The sequence below is a fragment of the Equus caballus genome, chromosome 21 (assembly GCF_041296265.1).
Source record: "Equus caballus isolate H_3958 breed thoroughbred chromosome 21, TB-T2T, whole genome shotgun sequence".
NCBI lineage: Eukaryota > Metazoa > Chordata > Mammalia > Perissodactyla > Equidae > Equus > Equus caballus.
In genome coordinates this window covers 40,792,119-40,809,900 of record NC_091704.1, presented here as the reverse complement: position 1 = coordinate 40,809,900, position 17,782 = coordinate 40,792,119, and the positions used below count along the sequence as shown (strand labels likewise).

The window sequence follows — 17,782 nt, the reverse complement described above, 5'->3', positions numbered from 1 at the left end:
AAAACCTTACTGTGGAACTTTACAACAATGTTCCCCTCATCACCATGATCTCGCTTTATGACTTGAGCAAGTTACCAAAGGCAATTCACATGTCTCATGTACAGTTGGACGGGAGTTAGCTTTTAATTAACTGCCCAATTGAAAGACACTATAAGTGCACATTTAAAGGGATATTGGAATTTTCTGCTATGTTATATTTGCCAACTTCATCTTATTGGCACAGACATCCTATGACTTTGTCTTAAACTTCTTCAGTTAGTTTTCCAGGTAACTCTTATACTTCTGTTAAATTCTGGCTAGAGTGTAGTGTTCTGGAGTTTTCTGTGAGAATGTGATACTGATGTCCATTTTTCCGGCAAAAGCAAACTCAAACAAGATAAAGGATATGGGAAGCTTCTTCTGTTGTTTAAAAGTAAATTCAATGATCTCTCATTCACTCTGCAAATTTGATAAATGGATTAAGGAAAGAATTTTATCAAGTCATGGATTAAAATTTGCACTGAATCAAGAAATTCCATAGTGAGATGTACTGATCATAGATGTTCTTTCAGTTGCTGCTAATTCAAACTTTGACCCTTTATTATCTCAGTGAAAACCAAAGACTTCTTAGTGGAGGGCCACATGTTATGGTATTTCTTTATACTTGGAGTTCTAGGTAAGCCCAGATAGAAAACTTTGATAAGGATTTTAATGTTATGAAAATCATTTGATCAACCATATTTTTTGCAATAGAAGTTCTGATCTTCAAAACAAGGAAGAACATTCTTCCACCAGGCTTTTTATAATTAGCTGAAAACAATTTTAAAAATAACTTAGTTTCATTACCTTCCAGCTCTGTATATGAACCATCTTCCTGGGGCTTTTATAAACACACATACAGAATTGGATCAGTTTACAGAACTGAACTAGTAAATTCATTCTAATTAGGACTCCATAAGGAACTTGAAGCCGTGACTGAGTTCAACAATTCTTGGAGCCATTTTGGGGAGCCATAATGAATGAATCAATTGGATTTTGGAGTCATGTTCTGTATGGCAACCTGAGAGTTACCTTGCTCCTCTGTATCTTGCTCACCAACTTCTCCACCTCATGCCCTGGTCACCAAGGATTTTGAATGGAACCTCACCTTTCTGTTCTCTTCTCCAGTTCAGTCCCTACTCATTTTTTTCCTAGATTTGCATCTCTCCTACCTCACACTACTCCCCCGCCATCCCTCCCAGCTTTCTTAAGGTTATCCTCACTTCCTCTGAAGAGTCTTTCTTGATTCCTCTAGAATGAATTACGTGTTATTCCTGAATTTAACACCTGGGTACCCTGTGCTTTCTACAGTCCTGGCCCTTTTCACATGGTACAGTAACTGTACATTTCTCGCTCCCCACTTGATTGGAAGCTACTAGAGGTCAAGAATGCTATCTTCTTTGAATTTTTAAGGCCTAGCACAAAATACTCGTACAAAACAGTCCCTTAATAAATATCTGTCGGATGACTGTATGAAGAAATAAATTGTTAATAAATTAATAAGCAATCAAAAAACAAAAAAAGAAATAGAAATACAAGAAATTAGTCATACAAGTAAAATTCCAAATCAAGGAACTTTAATTGATTTCTGTCTACTGCTTGTACAGGTTCCCAATAATTTAAGATGCAGCTCCAAGTCATGGCTGGATGACAGTGAATATGCACTTATGAAGCATCCTAAACAGTTCAATAGTTGTTGATAGGCCATTAGCTAACGTAAAAAGCTCTGCAATAGGTATTGCTTGAAAGTTTGTCTCAAATGTGCAGAAACTGGGAGACGGGAGCAATAAGGCTCCCATGCTCTATTATCAAATTGTACACCACTTCTTAAAACAGAAAAAAAAAATCATACAAATTTCCTTCTCTTTTCTGCACCAAAACAGCAAGCTTTTCACTGTTTGTTCTTTTTTTAACTATGAAATTCGATTGATGTGATAACCCTGAAATAGATTAACCAAGCAATTGCTAAAACTTTCCTATGGCAACCAGTCAGGCGAAATTTTTCTGCATCTTTTCTCTTGGAAACAAAAGAAAGAAATCACTTTTTCTAGTGGTCTTCAATCGCAAATACTTGATTCCAACTTCGTCTCTAGTAGAGCTCTTTAATATACAAGCATATTGTCAGGATGTAAAATAACAGTCATGTTGTTTCCCTCAAGGACGTGAGCATACTAAAGAATATAGTCATAATTATGTGTATGCCCTTGCGTGTGAAAAAAGGATGGCATCAGTTACGATATCATTATGGAAAAATGTGAAAACCACCCTGAGTTTTTTCCTATTTACACTCAAATAGCACTCAGGATCTGTCTTAGTCTGTTCAGGCTGCTATAATAGAATACCATAGACCGGGTAGCTTATAAACAGCAGAAATTTATTTATCGCAGTTCTGGAGGCTGGTAAGTCCAAGATCAGGGTGTGGGCAGATCCTGTGTCTGGTGAGGGATCACTTTCTGGCTTATAGATGGCTGTCTTCTAGCTGTGTCCTCACATTGTATAAGGGGGAAGAGAGCTCTCTGGGGTCTATTTTGTAAGGGCGCCAATCCCATTCATGAGGGCTCTGCCCTTATGACCTAATGACCTCCCCAAATCCCCACCTCCTAATACGATCACATTGGGAGTTCAGATTTCAACATATGAATTTCAGGGTGACACAAACTCTTAGTCCATAACAGAATCCTTCAGGGCAGAAGGTTCACAGATTATATGATTTGTTTACAAAGTGACTCATGTCTAGGTCTTTTCAAGTTTTCTTTGTCCTCATGTGTTAGAGATAGATGTAACATTTAATTCCACTTAGGACATTTTAATTATCCCCTTGGATTTCATATATTGAAGTTAGATTGACTTAATGATCAAATCAGTTTACACATATTCATATCCAGGATGTGGGTATCCATATTAAGGGTAACTCGATTTTATTCATTAAAAACCACATCAAAATCACAGTCAAGAAGTAAGAATACAGCGAAAGACACATGGTCCCCACTACATTAATGAATATTTGAGTCTTAGCGTATCTTTCTTGAAACTACCAGCCTGAATGTAATAGTTGACTCAAATGATACTTCCTGTGAATAAAAAGAGATTTTTGCAAAAGAACATTATGATAAGTTCATTTCGAACAAAAGGAGAAGCAGGCAGGCAGTTTTGTATGAGATTATTCATACTGAGGACAACCACCTGGGTCCTTAGTTGTAAGTACCATAAATGTACAAATTCAGATAGTCAGTTAGCCTGTGATGGCAAGTTAAACAAGATATCAGCTCCTCAGTGTAATATTCCTACCCTGCTATTTGAGCAGTAGGCGTGGGCTGGACCACTTCCATGTGACAATTCAGAAACTACAGCAGTAAATTAATTTTTAAACTGAGTCGTACTAAGTGATGGAGTGGTGATGGAAACCCAGAACATATTGATTCTGTTTCCACATCTAAGCATTCGCTGCAACAACTGGTCCATTCCTGCATACTCCTCACCTATGAGGACCGCAAGCCAAGGAAGAATGGATCTGCTGGTAATTTCCATTGCACCGCTTACACACATACTTCACTGCACACAGCAGAGCCTCATTTGAAAGCTGTGCTCTGGGCAGTATAAATAGATGTAACCAAACCAAAAAAGAAACTGTATTTGTTGGGTTAAGTAAAATTAAAAGTGATTCTTTACCAAAGAAGTCCTTTAATATTTCTTGAATATGAAAATGAATATTATGTCTCTCTAAATAGAACATGCAGCAAGACTCGCACTTACTTGATAAAAGAGCTTTGTCTATGAGAAAAACTTACATTTCAGAACATATTGGAATGGAATTTGAAAGCACTGAACTAAGTGTAGCCATAAATTAAGAATGATGGCCCGCTGTTTCTTCCTGCCTCTGAAACTGACTTACCAAGTTGTCAAAAGAAAGATTCTGATTTCTCTTCATGTTAACTCCAGATCTTAAGTTTTTCCCCCTTTTTTCAAAAGAAAAAAGAAAAAGATGAGTAAAACAATCTAGAAATAGTCATTAAGATGGGCAATATAATCATTTTTTTGTTTTTTTAAGAGAGTTCTTTTCTTTAGGAAAGTATCATTCAAATCAATGTTTTTTTTCAATTTTAGTTTGCTGGTAGCATACGTGCAAATCCTCTAACTGGCTTGTTCTTCATTTTCCCTCATAATTTGGAGTGGATTGAGAATAGTCACTTCATTCAGGGAGGACGGAACACACGTGACAATTAACAGCATTAACCTCTACAGCATTGGTCTGCATTTCTGTTCAAAAATTGACGGTAAGTTGACTCAATAAGTTAATAAGTTAATAAGCTGTCTCAACTCCCTCTTTCATTTTTCAATTCAACCGACAAAATTTCTTTGAATTACAATCAGTGGAGAGCTAAAAACAGACGGGACATTTATTAATGCCTTTGACAACTGTTAGTTCCAATTTGCATCATTCTTTGAAACTTGGTACATTGTGCTGTTATTCCCCAACAGATTAATCTGTAAGATGTGGGTGGAACTTCAGCACGGTGACTGCACCTGCTTAAGCTCCCAGGAATTGTTACATTTTAACAGGCAAGGAGTTAAATCTATTTTATTTAAAATCAGTTCTGATAACTATAGAGCTCTAGCTCCTTAAATACCTATAAAATTAAACTGTTGAATATCCTATGAGTTATAATACAGGTGATAATTAGTCAAACGGCATACCTCGAGGAAATACATCCCAAGTTTTTGGAAATTGCCTCTATTTGTATTGGCCATTCCCAGCATACTACACCTAAGGGTTAACAAGGCCACTTAGATTTGAAAGAAAACCAAGATCGCCCTGTTGATGAACTGAGTGTGCTGGTGTACACTTCATACTTCATCACACGAAGGTACACAATGAAACACAAAACATAGGACCAGTAAACTTAGCTTGAATGAAAAATGAAAGATACAGAACTGATTAAAAAGTCGCCGGCAGATTTCATTAATCCAATCAGTTTTAAATAAAGAAATAACCAGAGAAATTAGTAATCACACTATTTTTTTACCTCTCTGACAATCCTTCATAGATGAAATAATTTAGAAGGCCTTCAAATTGAGACTTTTCTCATTCATTGATTGCCAATTTTCAATGGACTGTGCCATGCATGTAAATGATATAGACAGTCAATCTCAAGAATGATAGCTCCAAGTAGAATTGTGGGCTTAATTCGAGAACGATTTTGAATTCCTTACATAGGGTCCTGTGTCAGAGATATTTACTCCCCACCAAACATCCATGTGCTCTCACACACTTCCTCTCCTTGAAAGGTTAGGCAGCGTGTGTGACAAGTTCTGGCTTACAGATTATGAAAAAACTGACATGGGTCATGCATACTAAAACATTCTAGAGAAGCTGCCTAAGTAACCTTGATGTCTTATGTTGAGATGTCATAGCATCTCTCTGCCTGGGTTTTTGAGTGGCCACATGTGGCAACGCCTTGAATCAACCTGCAATATCAATGTAATATGAGCAAAAAATAAACTATTATTGTGTTAAACCACTGAGATTTAGGGGTTAAATAGTCATCTTGGCATAATCTAGCTAACTAGAGCATGGCCAGTGTTCCTTTGCTGTAAATTTTCTAAGCACAAAATGATATAAAGCAGGAGGACCCCATTAACTTTTATTTTTTCTTCAATTTCACTTAATTTATTGAGAATTTAGTACCTGTCAGGCTATATGCTAGATGCTACTGATTAAACATTCAACAAACGGTGTCTAATGCCCAGAAGCTCATAGGTTAGGTTAGAAGGCAAAGACTTAAACAACCAAAAGTTTTAAGGTCAGTAGAAATATGCATTGGATGCTGTTGAAGGAAAGGTACCTAACTCAGACTAGAAAAATCAGGAATGACATCTAGGTGTGTATAGCACTTTCTGAGCCTTGAAGGAAGAGAAGGTGCTGGCCAGGTTAAGAATATGTGAAATAGAATAAGTATGGTTCGTATTGGGAAACTAAGGTGAGATATGTGCAAGGGTTGGAGCACAGAGAGCTTCGAGCATCATTCTCAGAAGATAGATTTTTTTTTTTCTTTTTTGCTGAGGAAGATAGGCCCTGAGCTAACATCTATGCCCATCTTCCTCTATTTTATATGTGGGACACCTGCCACAGCATGGCTTGATAAGCGGTACATAGGTCTACGCCTGGGATTCCAACTGGCAAACCCTCAGCCCCAAAATGGAGTGCATGAACTTAACCACTGCACCACCAGGCTGGCCCCTGAGAAGATAGATTTTTATTCTGAATGCAATGCATTATTTTAAGCCAAAAGAATGAAATAGATGTTCTAGGGGAAAAAAGCTCTAATTACTCTTTGGATAAGGAATTTTGCAGTGTTTCTCAGAGTATGGGTCAAAATTACCCAGAGGAACGTCTTGAAATACAAACAAGCTGCACCCAAAATGAACTGAACCACCAACTAACTGGGAGATGAAGCCTAGAAATCCACACTTTTGAAAAGCACCCTGTGTTATTTACACATAGTAAAGGATGAAAACTACTAGGGCAAAAGAGATTGAGACTAGAAACCTGGAGTCCCACTCGGAGTTAAGAAAAATGAGGACCTGAACTACAGGAGGACCAGAGAGAAGGGAGGAAGGCATTGTGTTCCGGGGAGATGAGGCGGGAATGTTTGGAGTGACGAAGAGGGAGTGTGGCCCCAGGTTTCTGGTTCTGGGGACCAGATTGCTGGTGGTGCTATGTTGGAGAACAACGTTGTGAAGAAGGAAGTTGAGAATTGTTTGACACTTTGAGTTTGAGCAAAGGCCATTTAAAGCCATTTATTTACACAAGACAGTCTTATTTTAGAAATCATGTCCTACATTATAACAAAAATTCTAAAATATTCTCATTTCACATCAAATGCAATTCACCTAATTATATAATATTTGGTTTGTGGCTGTTGGGATAGTTGGCATCATGCCATATACTGTTCTGAAATTGAAGTTTTCTTTTTTGTATTTTGGTGACTTTTTATTCTAGTATCAAACTGTCCTAAAGCTTAGGAAAAGCTCTAAGTTCCTAGCCCTATGCCTGATGGATAAAGGTGTCTGTGACACATTCAAGTGGAGATGTTCAGGGTGAGTTGAATATTTGGTGTAGAACAGGAAGAGGTGGGCAGTCTGGACACCCCAAGGTGACAGTCATCAGCAAGGAGGTGGCGATACTGGTCAAGAAAAGTTGAGCCCTCCTAAAATGAAGGTACTCTCATTTTTGTTGATAGCAAGTCTCTTTGCACAATAAAAAAGTACCCTAAATTTGTATAGCAATAGACCTTTCTCTCTGATTGGTCAACATTCTTTCATATAAATTTATCTAAATTATTCTCAAGTTTGAAAGGAATATTTTTATATAAGGAGTAACCCATCAAGAGATTTAAAGCTCAATATCTCATTACTCTAATTTTTCAAATTCTATAGAAAAATGGTTAACCACAACACAAATGCAGCTTTCCTAAAATTGCCATTACAGACTTCTGCCTCAAATGCCTAAAAGGTACATTTTAATTTTGTATATGCCTAATAAATTTCAGTAGTCGTTTCTAATGAATATATTATTCAAGCTTTACACGTAGGAAGTAATACAATTAAGGAAGCTTAAGCAAGTGGCTTGCAAAGATTAACCAACAATTTTTCATAACCCCAATCAAATTTTGAATAAATGAGATAATTCTTAAAATTATTTTTCTTAATAGCTAGGCTTAACTTGGTAATTCTTGGAGTATCACTTAATAAGGATATTCTGTCCTCTAATTTATAAATTTTAGCCTCAGAGGTAGATTTTAGGAGCTCGGATAACCACTATCAAGATATGAAGAAGTTTTCAATGACATTTCTAGCTTAATTTGTAACAACCAATGGAATTGCCTTAGTACTAGTCCCTGAAAGCAAAAGAGGATAGGTGGGAAATGCACCAAATGACACTTTACAACTCCTGCCTGCCTGAGTCATGTACCACTTTATTTTTCAGTCGTACTGTTCATTGAAAGATCTCTAAGTGTTTTATGAACCTTCATTAACGTTCACAGTACCAAGTACTTGCTGAAGCAGCTATTCTGTTATTGCCAGAACACGGAAGAGGAAACTGAAATGCTCACGGTCTAATTCCACTGAGAGAGGAAGTAAATCATTCATGAGAGCGGAATGGTAACTAGTTCAGCTCATCACTTCCCTGTACCAGCTGAGATATTAAGATGTGACACAAAGACACCGGTGTTAGGGCCAAGAAACAGATCCCTAGTCTCTGCACTCCTATTATCTGGCCTAGTTTCTTTGGTTCAAAACTCTTGGAACCTTGGCATAGACCTGTACCTACCTAGGTAGAAAGAGGAACAAATATACTGGTTTTCCATTCACTTTTATGTATGTATGGGAACATATTTATCATTAGGTGGGTTCTGAAATTAGATGGTTAAGTCGGTTAGTTGGTCAGAGAAATTACATTTAATAGGGAGAAAGAGAAAGATACAAAGAATCTGTAAAGAATTTTATATGTCTAATTATACACAAAAATAAAGGCCCAATCCTTTATTACTGTTTTTAAAAGCACTGAAATACATGTGGAAAATGTAGTGGAGAAAAAAACTGTGGGATACAACACTACCTAGATATAGCATTAAAGAGGAAATAAAAGAGACATGAGACTACGCATGTGTGCATTGAATGACATAAGAGTATCTCTGTGTAGAGAGAATAAGCCAGAAAAAGAAAAAGTTCATGTGAAAACAAAATGATTTTTTTTTTCCAATAGAAAAAAAAATAACTCAGATTGAAAGTGACTTTTGACAATTTGGTTTTCCTTTTTCTCAGAAAAAAAAGATGGCATGGTTATGTTAGCTTTTACTCAATTTGCACCTAGCCTACTTTGATTTCTGCTGGGTTAATTGGTTTAGTCAATCCAATGATAAGTAATGGTTAATTTTAGTAACAAATGGCATATTTGATTTAGGAGAACAAAGCCAAATAGCTAAAAAGAGCTCTTGAAATTCACTGACCAGGGAAAATCTATGTTGGTTTTTCCATGGAAGAGAAATGACTGGTGTTTATTTCAACCCAAAGAGAGAGGGAATACGGTTTCTGTAGATTGCCAGGATAATTTTTCCAGAATTTAAATGAAAATCTAAACCGGAAAAGAATGTTGAAAGAGTGTTTTGTTTTTGTAACATGCCAGGATTTTAAAAATGCTGGGACATTCAGGTCATTACATGATACAAAAGTTCACCTATAGAGATCTTTCTTTTCTGGGTGATAGTTAAAAATTTAGAAGTGTGTGCCTGAGGCATGTTTTAAACTCCTCGAAGTTCATTGGGCACAAAAAGTAAATTACATTTTCATTCAGAAAGACCATTGTTGACTTGGAAAGGAAAATGTGACTGTAAACCCTTCCTATCTCCAAAGAAACATGCGCAGCAGGCTGTGCATTTGAGTGTTGTGATTATAAATGTAAGAGGGTATGATTTGAGAAGCCATTTCTCTTCTTGAGTTTTGATGATTTGACATAAATAGTCTGATGGTCTTGCATTTCCACATTCAAAAACATTTTTTCCACCTTTTGATAAATCCAGAATATTCGGAACATGTAGATGGGCAAGTCAAACACCATTTCAGTTCTCTGGCCTCTGTCTTATACTTTCCATGTTCATTCAGTTACATTGTGTTATGTATGTTTATTGCTGTAGAAAGAATGCACGTGACCATGACTATAAAAGGAGTAACTTATCTAGAATACTCCCCTTCAGGAAGTGCATCTAACACAGCAGATTCTTTGTTCCTTACCCTAAAACTCTATTAACGCTCAGAGTGACCTCTAGAGTTTCATCATCCCTGCGCTGCTAACATACCCTTGAGGATATCCTTGGTTTATCTTTTTGTCCCAAATTCCATGCCCTGACCCCCAAATAAGAAGCTAAGCCTTTTCTATCTTCTGTTTCTGCCTCTCTCAGGTACTTCCTGCTTCCCAAACAGTCACTCTATCTTCTCATAAAACTTTGCCACTCATGTTTCCCTTTAAGTGTATGCTACTTCATTTGCCTTTTCAACTCTTCTCACATTGTCCAAGTTCCACATATTTTTAAAGACCAAGTTCAAATAGAACCATCTCTGTGAAATCTTCCCTGAGCAACTCCAGCAAGAATGAATTCACATCGATAGCATAGAACAAGTGATTTTAGGGGCGGGAAATGGGGAGGATGGCTGAGATGTGACATTTGTCTTTTTACACTATTTAGCCCATGTCCAAAATCTAAACTGTGGTAGCACAGCTGCTATTCTCAGAGACCAAAGTGATAGATCAAGTTCTCCCTGATTTTTTGGCTTCTTAGTTTTGGCTTGCTCAAGTTTAAAGGAACAATGTGACCACTCCGGAAGGTTTTAATGATCTCAGTTGTTGTTCCTATTGATTTGTTTTGACTCTGAATCCAGTGAAATTCTATTTATTTAATGGTACTTAATGGGTCCTGACACTGCTTCTTGCCACTGACCCAAGTTAGGCTATCTTTTATCCATTGGCTCTCACTTTTCATGTCACAGTTTTTACAGTTCTGACTTTTACAGCTTGACAGTTTTTCTTCCAAGTACGATGTTTGGAAATTCAGAAGCATTTGTGTTCAGAAATCTCTTATCTTTAATGATTCTCATGAATTTGGATGGAATTCCAGAACGTCTTTACAAATGCATCCCTTTGGAGATACACCCTCGTGCATGCTATTTTTGGATGGTTCTGTGAAAAGAGTAGAGAAGTAGGTACCAGCTACAGTAACACCCATGTTTTCATGCTTTGTTCAACACTTTCCCACAAACAGTATTTTGTCATAATTTCTCCTATTCTCATTTGACCAGCAGAAATAGAAAGATACATGAAAATTTTTGACGGTAGAAAACAGTAAAGGAGATGGAAATCACATTCAAGGATTGGTTTTACAACTTGTCCTTCCTTTGTGTATGAGACTCCTACTATATGTGGTGGGAAGGGATTTGGTGCTTACAAACTTAAGCGGAACTAGATTTTAAAAATAGTCTGAAGTACAGCCCTGGAATGGATTATTCAAAAATAGGGACAATCATTTATAAATTGTATGACTGATTGTCAGCGCTCTAGAGGAAGGTCATTCACAAATCATTGATTCTTGTCTTGAAGTGGTGCATTTTTCGAGGTCAAATTTTGAAACATTTTTTATAATGCCCTCAGAATTCAATTTCATAAAATAATATTATTTACCATAGATATCCAAATTATGAAGAGTTTCAAAGCCTTCTAGCCATTTTAATCTTCATTCTACTAAGAAATCACATTTCATGGAATTGAAAATAAGCATTCCATGAAATCCATTCCATCTGAATTTTTGAAAACTCAACCTCATACTGTAAGAATTAGCACCAATCTTATATCAAATATTTGCCTTCCATTTGCTTTGGAATATACATACGCCGTGTACATGGCTTTCTCTTTTCCTAGAAATTCATCTTATTTAAAGAGTAAAGTGGCACTGAGAAGGCCACATCAACGAAGCACTCTTCAGTTTCTAGTTTTGCACACAAATTCCTATCCTCAGTTGCAAACAGATGGCTTCAGTTCTCAGACCAGGGCAAAGTGGTCCTGCAAAAGCCTCAGTCTAACCAGAACAGGAAATGACAGTGGCAGTGTATCAGTCCGAGTTTAGTAAAGAAAAATACTCCCAGTAGTTCTAAAACATGAGTTTAACACAGGGAATTGGCTACGTAGGTTTTGGAAGAGCAAGAGCAAAAGGAAGTAAAATGGGGTTGGAGGGAACAATAGAAGCAGAAAAGAAGAAGAATGACACTCTGGGATGTGAAGTTACTAAAACCACTGGACTGGAGCCCATTTGCCTGCACTTGCTGCTGTGCTGTTGGAGGCGTTTGTCACAGTCACTCCTGGATTGCTGAAGAGATGTCATGTCCATCAAAGCTGCAACCTAGCAAAGGTGCAAACTCTACCCAGATTCCTATAGTCTAGAATCACCCGATTCCCAATGTAACTGGCACAGTATTGAATCGTGAAACAGGAAGTTTCACTCCATCCTCTACCTTCTCCCACTAGTGCCTCTTATTGGCAGAACCTAACAGGAATTGAGTTGACATAGAAGGCTGGTAAATGCAGTCAGTAGACTCCTGTTCCACAAAAATACATAGCAAAAGTGCAGAAGGGAGAATGTGACCTGAGAGTCTCCAAACATGTCCAGCACAGGAGCCTACGTGCTATGATACAATGAGTTTGTATCTAGTATGAGAAGTAGCTGCTGCTCATCCACCCCTGCTCTTTCAACTGGTCCTTTCTGTTTCCTGCAGCATATAGAGATGAGTTAAGGGACAATCCCTCCCATTAAACTGGCCTGATCTAGTTGGCCCACAGGGAAGAGAAAGACATTTTGGAACTTACCACTTTCATCCTACTACCCACTTATATAAAGGAAAGGTAAAGCAGAGGTTAATATTAGGGAGGAAGCATGTGCTACTGGCCAGCTTTTTGAAATCTAAAATGCCTCATTGGGGAACTAGTCATCTCAGTGGAAGACAATCCAATTCCATTCTCCTAATCTAGTTGAAGTTCTTGGAGTATCAGAACATCACCCTAGACATCAGAAATGCAGAAACGATAGGCGACCACAACATCCATTAAGGAAATGTTTATTTATCCTTGAAAATATTCAGCTCCAATTGGAATCATCACAAACCTCAAATGGAGAAACTTGCTTAAGACTCAACGTAATACGTTGAGTCAGTGTATCAAGTGGCTGTCCTACCCCACACTCTCTTCTCAGGAAATCTCTCCAGACCTCAGCCTCTGTTGGGTGGACATTCTGCCTCGCTCCAGCCACTTGCATTCTGGTCACAGCTATTGAATGAATGGTAGGCAACTGTCTCTGAGTCAGCCAAAATGATAGTTACCCAGTAATTAGTTAGATTCTGTTTCCCGAGAATTATACTAGGAAACAGAGAGATTGTGGATACCTAGAGTAGGCACACTTGAGAAGGGCATGTGATGATGGGGGCCTGAGTCAGTGCGCTGAGAAAGCAAACTGCAGGTAACAGAGGAAGTTGATCTCAGAGGGGAAGGGACAGACGCAAGAGCTCCCACAGGAGAGAACATGCAGGAGACAGGGAGCAAGTAGAAGAAGGAAGAAACAGAGCGAGATGTGCCCCCTCCCCAGTGTGTTATATCCCAATTCTAGGCCCCCTAAAGCCTGGCTGGACAGAATTTGCATGAGATATTAGTAATTTTAGAATGTATCCCACCTCTTTTTTGAGTTAGCTAAATTGGTTTCCAAGTGAGCTCTAACTAAAGCAGCAAACTTACTGAGCCAAGATGTACATAGAAAACAATGTTTTTTCCCCAAAGGCTAATTCTGAAAGTGTGCAACTGAGTTCATGAAAATTTATTGTAGTTAAATATTAAATAACCACAAAGTAATATTTACAAATTATATGCAAGGTATAAAGTACAAATACAATAAACACTTGAATATATACCACTTTGGTTGTTTTGTTCCATTTTTTCCCTCCCTTCTGCCACCATTCTACATTTCGTGTTCATCTCCCTCTCACTTATTATTAGAGTAGTACCATGTACATTTGTTCCTTAAACAAGACACTTCTTTATTTTGCATATTTTTAATATCCATGTAAATGGATTATATTCTATATAACCTTGTGAAATTAGCACTTTGGCTATAAAATATACCCTGATATTAATTAATTTTTATCTTGTATGTAGCTATGTTGCATTCATTCCCATTGCTATGTAATATTTCTGTTTCTATGGTGACTATAATGGATCAAAATTTCAAAACTTCGCTTATTCTTTCGATTCTTTATGGACTTTGTTTTTTGTTTTAATTTCTTTTAATATTCAAATGTTACTGCTACAGAATCTTCGTCATCATATCTTAGTACAAATAAGCAGTTGTGAGTGTATCCTTAGGGACAGAGTTTCTGAATAACAGGAAAAAATGCACATCTTCAACTTTGTTCAATAATTAAAAACTATTTTCCGAAGTGGATGAACAAATTTAAACATTCCAGTTGCTTCATGTTCTCATCCTTAAAATTTTCACACTTAAAAGTTTTTTTCCAATGTGATTTGTGTATCAGTTGTCTTCAGAGCTGTAAAACATTCATCAGAATATTGGTCACCATAGATTTATGACCAAATGCTTTGGCCACGAGAACCTTCTGAAAACTCATACTGTCACTAATTGTCATTACTTTGCAACTTGAATATATGTCCTTCTGAGAGTGCTTTGGCATTCTGAAATAGCCAACGCATAGAAAATAAAATTTTCAATAAGTCTCAAAAAGGAACTTTTAAAACTTATAAATTATTGAAACTAATATTATCATTTATTAAACACCTTCCAAGGCTGGATTTTTGTACTATGAAATTTTTACTTATAAAAGATGATAAGAGTTCAACTTGTTTTAAAAGGTTGTTCTCAGCAGTTGTGTCCAATTATTTGGCCAAACAAATAAACTGTCAAATTTATTAGATATAAAAAATGGATCACAAGCTTCAGAGATGCTACCATCAGCTTTCAATGTGCTAAGAAAAGCTGTATTTTTTACTGAGTTAATGCCTTCCAGGATTATTGAAAAATTTATTAAACGCATTAAAAGGACCCATGTTATCTGTGGGTTGACAGATACAATTATGAATTATGTGTTGAAGCATGTTGAAATAAAATATCAACATGGTAGGCTAATTTTGGTTATATTTTTTATACTTAACTTCTTGAGGAATTATAATATCAAAAATATGTGTTCATTAGCATTCATGCTACTAGATGGAAGATGAATTAGTTATGCTTGTTCAAGAAAATTATTTATAAATTTCTAAGTCCATAAACTCAGGGAATATGTTGAAGAATACAGATAGATAGGGGCCCGAATATATGTGGGTACTCTTTCTTGAGTTTGTGCTATTATTTTCAGAAATGTATAGAAGAAAATGAAGACAAATTCTGTGTACTTAGTTTACTGTCTTTTATCCCCCAAGTATTATATTGCCATCACAAATACAATAAAATTGGAAGTAAAGCAAGGCATTTTAACGTGAATCCTTCCTAGTTTTAATTTAATTTCTATTAAAAATATTTCTAAATCCAATACAAGACTACAGAGCATTTGCCACACTATGAGATAAAAGGTTTTTCTTTAACCCTTTTAATGTATCAAGAATATAGTGGAAATGAGCCTTTTTGTTGAGAATATACATTAATATAATCTTTATGGAAGGCAGACTTGCAAAATTTATTAAAGTTTTACGTTCATGTAAGTTTGACTTGGTCATCTCACTTCCAAATTGGAGCCATGAAAGGAAGAATGGAAGTGCAAAATACAAAAGTTTCTGAAGACAACTCTTCCAAGAAGTTTTCTGTTAAGGGTTGCATAGAAATTGGCTTCAGCTGGAGACTCCACAGGAACAAGGAAGAAGAGATTATTAAGGGGTGTTTGTCCAGAGAACTGATTCTGTAGAGAAGGAGAAAGTGACTGTGTGGAAGAGACGAGGGGTGGGATGAGACAATTGCAGGAATGTCAATGAGTAGGTGAGAGAGGATGGGATCCAGATACCAGGTGGGCAGGAGGTCTTTGCGGGAAGGAGAGACACTTTGTCCATTACGTATGTGTAGTGTGTAGAGGCAGTAGGCATGCAAGTAGCGTACAGATTTTGTAGAAGGAAGATGAGCATGTTCGCAATGGATAATGTCACAATGACTGAGTCATCAGTTGAGATAATCAGCTGGGAATGAGAAGAAGGGAGATAGTAGAGATAGACGAAAGACTGAGATGTGTAAAAGAATGACCTAGGTAGGTGGGAGAAATATAAATGCAGTGGGTTTTCCAGACATGGCTGAATGGCCACCTGATATTTGCGGTCATATGTTTGAAGTAGGGCCACTCAGCATGAGAGTGAGATTATCTCCAGAATTGTCAGCTGCTCAGGTGCAGGGGTAGAGCAGATGACTGTTAGGTTTAACTAAGGTGATATTTTTTCTGATGAGTATAATAGAGGCAGGGGGGGCAAGAGAGTGAAGATAGCTTGAGAGGAGGTGATTTGGGGCTATTCCATGAAATCTAATCTGGGTAGGGAGGGACATGAGGATATGAGGTGGTGATGATTAGTGAAGAAAAAGTCAAAGTATCAAGGGACAGGAGATTCCTGTGGGGTGGGAGATCATTGCTGAGGGGATTTCATAAGTGAGCTCAGAGATGAAAACCACCTTTTATTTATGTCAACAGAACAAGGAATGTATAGCAAACTATGGAATGACAAAACAAACTATAAACACAGTGGATTGTGGATTTTGTAAAAGTCTCTTTCCAGAGATGCAAAGGATGAAAAGGACTTAGTAGCAGAATGGGTTAAGTTAAGGAAGGTATTTTCCAAAAGAGTGTGGCCCATGTGGTTTACTGGCGGGGAAAAAAATGTCTCTATTTTAGATCTCTATTCAGATAAATATAGCAACAAGGAAGAGCTGTTGTTTCCTGCCAGTGTATATCTGCTGTAGTAGCTGAAAACCTTTAGCTTCGTATCTAAGCAGTATTACATATATTTCTGTTTCACTGAGCAACTCTGGAAATAAGAAGGCCAATTACTCAGCATGGCTCATTTTTCATCTTGTCCTCAACTTGTCATAACTTTACAAAATTCAGAAAGCCTGTTGAAATCTCAAGGGCATTTCAGCCTTGGCTCAGATGCATGAGCAAGATGGGAAATGGCTCCTCTGTCCTTTGATCACACAAGTCCAAACCAAATAAGGGCCAGCCTGGAACAGGCTAGATGTGCAAACTTCAAAAGTAAGACCACATGCATATAGAAATGCCATTCAGCATTGCCCTCATTCTTCAAAGGTAGGAAGACTGATGAGTCAGTGATGACTTCTGTTCAACAGCAGTCATGCCCCTCCCATGCCACCATTTTGTTCTCTAATTAGTAAGAAAGGTTTGGAGGTTTAGATCTTGAAGTGAGATTTTAGGAAAAGTGAGATCATAGCAAAGTATCAAACCAAAAAGGCATGGCTTTTAAGGTGGAGCTACTTATTTTAGGGTGAGGATTGTGGAAACTCACTTTTATTGTTCCACAGTTGTACAAAATCAGATCTAAGTAATGCTGATCCCCATCTCATCTCCCAACCACATATTTAAAATGATGTTTTCAGATTTACATTCCTTGATATCTTACTTCACTACCATCACTCTTTAGCCCTCATCACATTTAAAAACTTTCAGTAGCTCTCATTGCTACAGAAAATAATACAAAATCCTTTTAGCCTGCTATTAAAGGTTAATCCATTGATTTAATATCTATGAAACATTCACAATGTGCATGTACTGTTCTAAGTAATGCAATGGTGAACAAGATAGATAAAGTCTCTGTGTGTATGGAGTTTACATTCTAAGAGGGACAGAGGAATGAAGCAGACCATTCAACAGCATTTGAGTCCTATAGAACCATTAAAAGAGGGTCATGTACGTTATCTCATTTAATCCTTGAAGCAATCTCATAAAAAAGGGGCAATGTTATCTCCATTTTACAATTAAGACAATTGAGACTCAGATTAAGTAAATTGCCCACTTCTACTCAAACAGTTAGAGATGGAGCCAAGATGTGAATCCATCTCTACCTGACTCCACGGCTCTTAACCACTAAATTTTGTGTTTGCGAAATTTTACCTTTGTTATTCCACAAACACACACATGTTCAGATTAAGGAAGTGTTAACGTATCAAATGGC

General features: G+C 37.2%; 1 long non-coding RNA gene across 1 annotated transcript in view; it reads left to right on the top strand.

Annotated features, from left to right (window-relative positions):
- The window catches only part of LOC111769778 (uncharacterized), a 75,932-nt gene that overhangs the window by 35,472 nt on the left and 22,678 nt on the right, over positions 1 to 17,782 (top strand). The window contains exon 2 of the long non-coding RNA XR_002802598.2: positions 4,189 to 4,292. This is a non-coding gene — a long non-coding RNA (uncharacterized lncRNA). The remainder of the gene's footprint in view (positions 1 to 4,188; positions 4,293 to 17,782) is intronic.